This window comes from Leptodactylus fuscus, chromosome 7 (assembly GCF_031893055.1).
Source record: "Leptodactylus fuscus isolate aLepFus1 chromosome 7, aLepFus1.hap2, whole genome shotgun sequence".
NCBI classification, from domain to species: Eukaryota; Metazoa; Chordata; class Amphibia; order Anura; family Leptodactylidae; genus Leptodactylus; species Leptodactylus fuscus.
The window spans coordinates 32,209,636-32,219,883 of NC_134271.1; the positions used below are offsets into that span (position 1 = coordinate 32,209,636).

General features: G+C 43.4%; 1 pseudogene; it reads left to right on the forward strand.

Moving 5' to 3' along the window:
- The first annotated feature begins 342 nt into the window (after positions 1–342).
- Positions 343–2,058, forward strand: LOC142214445 (LRRN4 C-terminal-like protein; annotated as a pseudogene).
- The last annotated feature ends 8,190 nt before the right edge of the window (positions 2,059–10,248 follow it).

The following is a 10,248-nucleotide window of genomic DNA, read 5'->3' on the forward strand; positions in this document are numbered from 1 at the left end:
TTAAACTTGGTTTAATGAAAAAAGTTGTAATTGCGCTTGATCGTGACGGACATGGATTCTAATATTTGAAGTTTAGCAGACTGAAAACTGAGGCTGGAATTTTTATTGGCCCCGATATCAACAAACTAATGCCATGACAAATTCAGAACAAAACTCAACCCTCTGGACCTTGCAGCTTGGGATCTATTTGTGCTAGTTGTGCAGAACTTCCTTGGGAACAGACGAGCTGAAAACTCTGCTGAATCAGTAGACAACAGGCTTATAGCAAATGAACAACTTGGCTGCCGAATGTCAATGAAAATTCATTTCTTACATTCCCATCTTGACTTTTTCCCACCCAATATGGGACACACAAGTGGCGAACATGGAGAGCGGTTCCATAAAGATGTTTCTATAATGGAGAACTGGTATCAAAGCCGCTGGAATCAAAACATGATGGGAGACGACTGCTGGTTCTTGCAATGGAAAAATATCACCGTTCGCAAACACAAAAGCCAATACCTGAAGCACTGGTAACAGTAGCGGGCGTCGCTTGTGTAAGGGCTCGTTCACATCTGCGCCCGGGAGTCCGTTTTGCAGGTTTCCATTTCCTGCACAAAACAGGGGCAGGAGACGGAAAGCTGCAGGACTCTTTCAAACCCATTCACTTGATTATTTACATCAAAGTTTTGTCATTTTATGATGTGTCAGCAATAAAAGTTATATTTTATTCACGGTGAGCTGCCGGCGAATTTCCTTTTTTTCCATTGGGTTTGAAAGGTGTCCGGCCGCGAGTGGCGGTGAGCGTTTTATACTCTCCGCGTCAAAACCGTTTTTTTTTTTTTTAAACGGACACAGAGTCGGACATGCAGTACTCTGTCCGGTTTTAAAAAACCAGTTTCGCCAAGGAGAGCATAAAACACTCACCGGCGCTCACGGCCGAACTCTGCATGACAGGTTTCCATCTTCTGCATTTGTGTGACCATTTCCAGTTTACTGTACACACTGGGTTGGTAGCACCAAACTAAATTGATTCGTAACACATAAACTGGTACTCCTGGAACAAAAATGTACTAAAACATAACTTTTAATAGTCTGACTAAAAATAGGAACTCGTTCCCTTTAAAGGGAACGAGTTCCTATTTTAATCAGACTATTAAAAGTTATGTTTTAGTACATTTTTGTTCCAGGAGTACCAGTTTATGTGTTACATTTCCAGTTTACCCCTTGAAAATAACACATTGACCCCAATGGACAGCAATGACTCTGTGCCATGGGGTAGGGACATAAGCTTTACCCCCAACTTCTCCACCTCAGATGAACAATGAAGTTTATGGTCCTTAAGCCCTTGATGTAACACGGAGTCAGAAAACAACTCAGGAACGTATAACTGAACACGTTGACTATGATGATGATCACTTTGAAGATGATGAGGAGGAGGTTTTCACTCTGCCCCCACATTATTCTGGAGAAACTTGTCCATATGATCGCTGCAAACACCTCCAGACACCTTGTGAGGAGATACAGAAGATGGCAGGGGGGAAATGCCTTTGTCCTGGGGTTAGTGGAAGCTCAGTTCTTCCTGACTCGCCCTGTTTGAGACAGGTCATTCCTGGACAGGCTGGAATTGGGGTGAGCTGGTGTGCTCCTCTCTCAACCGTGCAGTCATACAGAGTGATGTATGGTACACCTGAAGGACCACTGGAGGTGGGACCCTTACTCAATCAGATATACCTCTTCTTCTCAATGACAAATCTCCTTCCAGGAACTGCTTACAGGGTGTGTGTAGTAGCCATAAATGATGCAGGAGAAAGCCAGGTAGACCATGGAGATGAAGAGCTGGACCAGGAAGATATTGTAGGACCATGTGGCATATTCCATACCTATGACACACATGGAACTTATATGTATTTGGCAATAGGAGTTGGTTTGGTAGGACTTGCTGGGATATTGGGCTTTTCTGCCTTTATTTATTGGTCTTGGAGTAGGAAGAAGGGGAGAAGTATTAAAAGAAGAAGGCAAGGAGATATGGGGGTAGCTAACATGTCATTTAAGGCAGAAAGCATTGAAAACCTGTGAGAAAGGGAAATTCCACTTGTAAATCTTGTATTAAAGTGGACGGTATAATGTGGTTTACATGTGTGCTCTATATGTACTACATTTTGTGGTGATATCATTTAGGTCATGCTATTAAGTTATGTCTTAAAGGGGTCGTCCAAGACTACATATTGCTCCTGGTCCGAACAACAGAGAGGTAGACCGCTAAAACAGTGGTTAAAAACAGAGCCTGGTGAAACTCAGTGACTATAATGGGGTCTGTTGGGTGTCCATTTGTCTGCCAATCTTCGGTGGACTCTGCGACGGAGTCCCCAACAGAGACCATGACACAAATGTGAACCTAACCTTATACTTAGGACAGTCATCAATATGACATTGGTGGTCGTCCGGCATCTGTGACCTCCACAATGAGCTGATATCTGCACAGTGTAAGGGCTAGATCACACGGGCCCATAATACTCCTGAACTAAAGGGCCCATAATACTCTTGTAATAGGATCTGTGAAGTCTGGGGTCACTACAGTGAAAAACCTGTGTATATGTATATATATATATATATATATATATATATATATATATATATACTGTATAGCAATAAATAATGTCTAACACGCATGTGTTCAGGGGATTTTATAAAGAACGACACCACACAGTAAAGAGGACACGGACACAATGAATAGATTTAACTATGTTTATTACTATAATAAATCCCTAGAAATTGTATCCATCCAGTGGAATTTATAGGATTTACTGCACAAAATAGTGTGAACCAGAGGAAGGCGAAAAGAACCCCCATATAAGGGGGAAAAAAATTCCTTCCTGACCCCAAGTCCTGGCGATCGGCTACTCCCTGGTTCACTGCAGTGATGACACTGGATGGGGCCCTGTCACACACATATATATAATGTCTAAGAAATAACTATCTTATGTCTAATTTATTTTCTACTATATTCTTTACTATATCTCAGTATACCTATACAGTCTGTATTATATATGTACTACACACTTATATATTGTTTTATTTATTCTATATTCTTCTTACTAAACCTGCTATATACTAATATAACATTCCATATATAATCTCTATTCTTCTATATTCTACTTTATCGCTTTTATATTTTTTTTTTTGTTATATACTACATTTCATTACTAAACCTTTGTGACAGGTAGAGACAGACTGCAGCCATGATGTAAAATCATCCAGCACCTGTGGAGTTAAAGCTCTAACAAGAGACACAGGAAGTGGTCACTGACACAGCAGGGTGTGCTGGGAGGGAGACAGTGATCCAGGGGAGTAAATAGGAAAAGGGAAGAGACACCATGTTGGTCCTGAAGCAAAGCTAGAAACTCGGGACTGTAGAACAGAACAGTGAGAACAGAAGTGAGTTTAGCTGAGCAGCTGAAGGCCAGAACTGATTGAGACATCCATCTTTCCCAGTGATAAGTACAACTGCCAGTATACAGTGATATCTGTTATGAAAGACTCATGTACTGTATGTGATAGCTGTGGAGACTGTGTGAAGAGAAGAGAAGTAAAACCTTAACAACAACTGCTGTCTGGGATTGTCCCTTCGTCTAAGCTCTCTAATATCCAAGAACTCATATACACTATGTCCTACCTCGCCCCGCTGTGAGACGGACATACAACATTGGTGGCCCGTACGGGGATATTTAGAGACAAGATCAGACTGCCAGCAGTGGGATTCTGGGTAAAGACTGCCACAACAATTAAAGACTCAGTATCAAACAGACAGCTATGGATGTTGAGACACGGCTTAACAGCATCAGTAAGTTGCTCCTTCAATTGACTTATGAGGAACTGGGTGCTATAGCTGCACATGTGAAGGTGTCAGAAGAACAGGTTTCTAAGACATGCAACCACAGACAGCTCTTAACAGCCATCAACAAGCAGATGGATGAGCTAGGGTATAGTGAGGAGGAGGATGTTTTGTGCACATTCCTTAATGATTTAATGAAGTTCATCACCAGTTTGAGACCGGGGAGTAAAGAGGCAGTGCAGGACACTGAGAGGGAGAAATCCCTCCCACAGACTGAGCTGCAGGAATTAAAAGAGCAATTGGTAGCATTGAAGAGAGCTGTGCAAGAATCAACCAAATCCCCTGAACAAGCAGCAGAACCCAGTAGAACTCTTAGCCCACTCAGGTTAGGGAAGTCAAGACAACAGACCTCTCTAGCATCACAAATCACCATCAGGAAAGATTTCAAGATCCTGGGACAGATTGGAGAACGTGAACAAAAAGAGAAACTGTCTTACACAAACCTGATGCACCAGATAGAGGCAGGATTGCAGAAAGGCTATCTGCCGGAAGAAATTATCGAGGCAGTGGTAAAAGCTATCAGCCCAGGACTGAATTTGCGGAACATGCTAGAAATGAAAAGTCACTTGACCTTACCACAACTGAAAATGATCTTAAAAGGGCACTACAAAGAAGAAAACACCTCAGAGCTGTTCCATAGACTCATCAACATCTCTCAGGATACCAAGGAATCTCCTCAAAGCTTCTTGTTCAGAGCCATAGAACTCAAAGACAAGCTGTTGTTTGCATCCAGCGAAGTAGATGCAGAGGAAAGGTTTGATGCAGGACTAGTACAGAAGAAGTTTTTGAGATCTTTAGGAACCGGGTTAATAAGTAAAGACATAAAGTTGCAAATGAAGCAGTACCTGAAAGATCCTAACATTCCAGATGAAATCTTAATTGAGAAGATGAACGAGGCAGCTAGCTTGGAGTCTGAGAGTGAACAAAAATTAAAGAAGGGCTCTATAACTAAAATGACCAAGCTGGGCCAGCTGAAAATGAATATGTCTAATGATCAGCCGGAAGGTAGGCGAGAAGATTCTCCTACACATGCGGTGCACACCAAATCATCTTTGATAGAGAGAACAGCCGACACTAATTGGGAGAAAGCATTTGGGGAACTCCGAGCTGAATTAGCGGAAGTGAAAAAGTTGATTCGCGCTAAACCAGAGCCAAGACCAGTCAGATCTGGAGGGGTTTTTCAGAACAGAAGACGACCTGCTTGTGAAGCATGTCGAGTGTCAAATCGAAGTGCCGCCTGTGTCCATTGTTGGGGGTGTGGTGAAGAAGGGCATTATGCCAGTGGATGTCCAAAGTCACGATCTTCGAAGCAGATGAAGTCCCAAAAACAAACACCACCCCTCACCAGAACAGCTTCAGATATACAGAAGTTGTATCAGTCTTATCCCCAGGTATGTGATCGCCTTCAACAGTTACAGCAAGGCGGACAGGGGCATCAACCACTCGGTGATCAGTGTGATAGTCTGATCAGGCATCCCCAGAACCAAGGACAGTTTTCAGGTAGTGAAGACAGACTCATTAGCCTAATTGGTGAGAAGTGCTTGATTCAATGTAAGCTAAATGGACTCCTAGTGAAAGCTTTGTGGGACACAGGAGCTCAAGCCAGCATTATAAATGAAGATTGGAGAAGGAGTCATTTGCCGCAAACTTGTCTTCATCCAGTTGCAGAACTCATGGGTCCGGTAGAACTCTGTGGTCGAGCCGTGAACCAAACTGAAATCCCTTTTCTAGGTTGGGTGGAAGTGATGTTTCAGCTGAAAGCTAAGAAGAACAACGCTATTGAGTTACTCGTACCCTTTCTAGTCACAAGTGATCCAAAGGTGGCTGAAGAACCGATCCTTGGGTACAATGTGATCAATGAGGTCATTCAGCGAACTAATTCCTTGACACCGTTAATAGATGCTATAGCCACCTCGTTTACCATATCTAGCAGGGAAGCGGAGAAGGTGGTCAGCAGGATAAAGGAAGCACAGAACACAGTGAGGTTGAAGGAAGTCAAACTCGGCTCGCGTCCAACCATCATTCCTGCAAATAGAACGGTGAGAGTGAAGTGTGGTGTACGAATGGAACCAGGAAGAAAACCACAAGAGAGACTGTTTGTACCAAAAGACTCTTCAGATCTTCCTGAGGGCATTATCCAAGGTGAGACCATATTGACTATACCTACTGGTGGTTTTGCTCGGGTGGCTGTGTTGGTGAGAAATGCGACAAAGCATGAAGTGAGGCTGAACCCCAAAACTGTGTTAGGCCATCTAGAAACCATTAAGACTGTGTATCCTGCCAATGTGAGACCAGCGCAGTTCTCTTCCATGAATTCGGTGGTACAACCCAGTAACAATGGTTGTCTAGTCGAAAGACCTGTACAAACTACACCAGAACTGTGGGATCCCCCAGTACCTCTGGAACAGCTGAGTGCTGAAGAACTGCCGGTAGTGAAACAGATGCTGAGGGAAGAATGCCATGCATTCTCTAAAGATGACTCTGACATAGGCTGTATACCATCATTGAACCTGAAGATCAATTTGAGAGACACTACCCCAGTAACTAAAAGTTATATGTCTGTACCTAAACCATTACACCAAGAAGTGAAAGAATACCTGCAGGATCTAATCAACAGGGGATGGATCCAAAAGTCTAAATCATCCTATTCCTCCCCGATCGTATGTGTCAGGAAGAAAGATGGTACATTGAGACTCTGTTGTGACTACAGGGAACTGAATAGGAAGTCAATTCCTGACCGGCACCCAATCCCTAAAATTCAAGACATGCTGGATAATTTGTCAGGAAGTACCTGGTTCTCTGTTCTTGACCAAGGGAAGGCCTATCACCAAGGTTTTGTGGAAGAGTCCAGCCGACATTTAACAGCCTTCATCACACCATGGGGACTGTATGAGTGGATCCGTATACCGTTTGGACTTAGTTCTGCTCCTGCAGAATTCCAGAGAAGTATGGAAACATGTTTAGAAGGATTAAGAGATGACATTTGCCAGCCTTACTTAGACGATACGGTGGTACACAGCAAGACCTTTGCTGAACATGCCGAACATGTGAGATCAGTACTCCAACGTTACCAGCAACATGGAGTAAAGTTGACACCAAAGAAGTGTGAACTGTTCAAGAGACAGGTTCGATTTCTGGGAAAAATCGTGTCTGGAGATGGTTATACCATGGACCCAGCAGAGATCGCTCCAGTAATGTCATTGAAAGACAAGCCTCCATCTACAGTGGGGGAGTTGAGGAAGATCTTGGGATTCCTCTCCTACTACAGAACATATATCAAGAACTTTTCCCGGATTGCAGCTCCACTATATACCCTCTTGGGCACGCCAATCAGCTCACCCACATCAGTAAATAGGAAAAAGACCAGAGGCGGATCACACCCAAAGGAAAGAAACACTGTTTCTGCGCAGCAACCAATCAATTGGACTGCAGCACACCAGGAAGTACTAGAAGAACTAGTGAATTATCTTGTGAAACCGCCCATCATGGGATATCCAGATTTTAACCACCCTTTCGTCCTTCACTGTGATGCTTCTCAGGTGGGGCTTGGAGCTGCCCTGTATCAACGACAGAATGGCAAGCTAAGAGTCATCGGCTATGGTTCCAGAACACTGACAGCCGCAGAGAAAAACTATCATCTACATTCTGGGAAACTCGAGTTCCTTGCAATGAAGTGGGCTATCTGCGAACGATTTAGGGATTATCTGTATTACAGTCAAGAGTTTGAGGTCTACACTGATAATAATCCTTTGACCTATGTCCTCACGACAGCAAAACTGAACGCGACTGGTCAGAGGTGGGTAGCAGAACTGGCTGACTTCAACTTCAGTATTAAGTACAGGCCAGGAAGATGCAATGCTGACGCAGATGGATTGTCTAGGATGCCGTTAGAGCCTGAAGAATTTATGCAATCTTGCTCAGAGGAAATCTGCCTGGGAACCATTAGGAGCACCACTCAGGCGATAGAAATTCAGAAGCAGGAATATACACCACTGTGGTGTCCATTGACAGTAGCAAGCGCTATGGAAGTGAGGGAACAAGATTATACCCCCATGTCCATCCAACAACTGTCAAAAGAATCTATCAGGAAAGCGCAACAAGAAGATGAAACAATTGGAAGAGTCCTCCAGTATATGGACCAGAACAGGGTTCCAGGAAGACGAGAGAGGGAGTCGGAATCACCAGAAGTAACTACTTTACTGAGAGAATGGTCAAAGTTATACTTCAGCTCAGACGATATCTTATACCGTCAGAGAGGACCGAACCAACAGTTAGTGTTACCCAGGGTATACCACAGATTGGTTTTCAAAGAACTCCATGAAGAGATGGGACACCTGGGGGTAGAAAGAACAGTGAACCTAATTCGTGAACGGTTCTTCTGGCCCTATATGCAAAGAGATATCGAAAGATATGTGACCAGAAAATGTGGGTGTTTGAAAGACAAACATCCTAACAAGGCGACCAGAGCGCCCATGGGCCACATCCAAACTACTTACCCGTTTGAAATGGTTTCAATAGACTTCCTACACCTGGAGCAGTGCAAGGGTGGATATGAATACATCCTAGTGGTAATGGACCATTTTACTCGATTTGCTCAAGCGTATGCCACTACTAATAAATCAGGCAGGACAGCAGCAGAAAAGATCTTCAATGATTTTGCTCTGAAGTTTGGATTTCCTACCAAGTTACATCATGACCAAGGAAGAGAGTTTGAGAACCAACTCTTTGCCAAGTTAGGGAAATACTGTAGAATCCAAAGATCGCACACTATGCCCTATCACCCAGAAGGAAACGGACAAGTAGAACGCTTCAATAGGACATTACTGTCAATGTTGAGGACTCTGACAACTGCTGAGAAAAGAAATTGGAAGAATTCCTTAACAAAAATGGTACATGCCTATAACTGCACCAAGAGTGAAGCAACAGGTTACTCGCCATTCTTCCTTTTGTTTGGTCGATCTCCAAGGCTACCCATTGATATTATGTTCGATACCCCAGTTTCAGAAACATACAAGACGTATCCCGAGTATGTCCGGGTATGGAGGGAACGTATGAATGAAGCATACAACATAGCATCAAAAGTGAATGCGGAAGAGCAGAAAAAGAGCAAAGAATACTATGACAGAAGATGTCATGGAGCAGAATTGACACCGGGAAGTCGTGTGTTAGTCAGAAACCTACGAGAGAAAGGGGGTCCAGGAAAACTTCGATCATATTGGGAAAAGAAGGTTTATGTGGTTGTGGGGAGAAAATCTGATGACAGCCCTGTTTATGAAGTAAGAACAAAAATAGGAGATAATAAAACAAGAATATTGCACCGAAATCTACTCCTACCATGTGATTACCTGCCACCACAGCAAGCCATTCAGGAAGTTGATAAACGTCGATCAAAACCTCTCAGACAACGACTTAGGAAGGAAGTTATTGATGGAAGTGATGACAGTGAGAGTTCAGATGAGGAAAATCAAACCCTTGTATTCCGTATACCGAACAGACGCGGAACCAACATTCCTCAACAAAGTGAGTTATGTCCTGAGGCTCCTGAGTTTGTACCTCAAAATGCACCCAATAACTGTATGGTCTCAGATGATCCGTCACCAGTTACTGAAGAAATGGTTGAAGAGGTAAGAGCAGAGGAACCCCTAGAGGATGCAGAAATAGGTTGTCCAATGGAAGAGCGAGGACCTACAGATGCAGTTCCAAACACATCAGAGAATGAACTAACAAGCGACATGGAAGCAGAGACCATTGGAGCTGCTGGAACTGAACCATCAAGAGAACTACCCAGCAGGAAAGTATCAAGTAGAGAAGTAAGAAAACCGGTGATCCTGACGTATGACACTCTAGGAGAACCAAGAGAAGTACCAAGAACTGTCCAGTTCAGACAGGTGTGGACACCTAAGGATCAGGTAAACCAACCAGAGTGGTATCTACCAACAATCTACTTTACTGAGGACTTTAACTGTGATGAATAGACTGGTTTGGTTATTGTGATTAGAATCAACCTACTTTGAGGATAGTTATTCAGAGCTGGTTGAAGACGGAGGAAGAGCTCCAGCTGAAGAATGAAAAAAAGGTTATTGTTAATGTTATGTTTAGTCAGGTTATGGTTATCATTGATGTGTTAATGTTGAGGGAAGTACTATGGACACTGTCTCACATCTCTTCACTAAGGACAGTAGAAGGGACAATGGAGACATCCACCAGTTAGATACTGGGATCCTGGATGTGGGAGACGTCCTACAATCAGGAAAAATGGATGTTGACCTTTGAGAAAGGACAGTTCCAATTGGGTCCAAATTAACCATACGTAGGCCATATTTTTGGGCCAATGTCAGGGACGACATGAAATTAGCGGGGGAGAGTGTGACAGG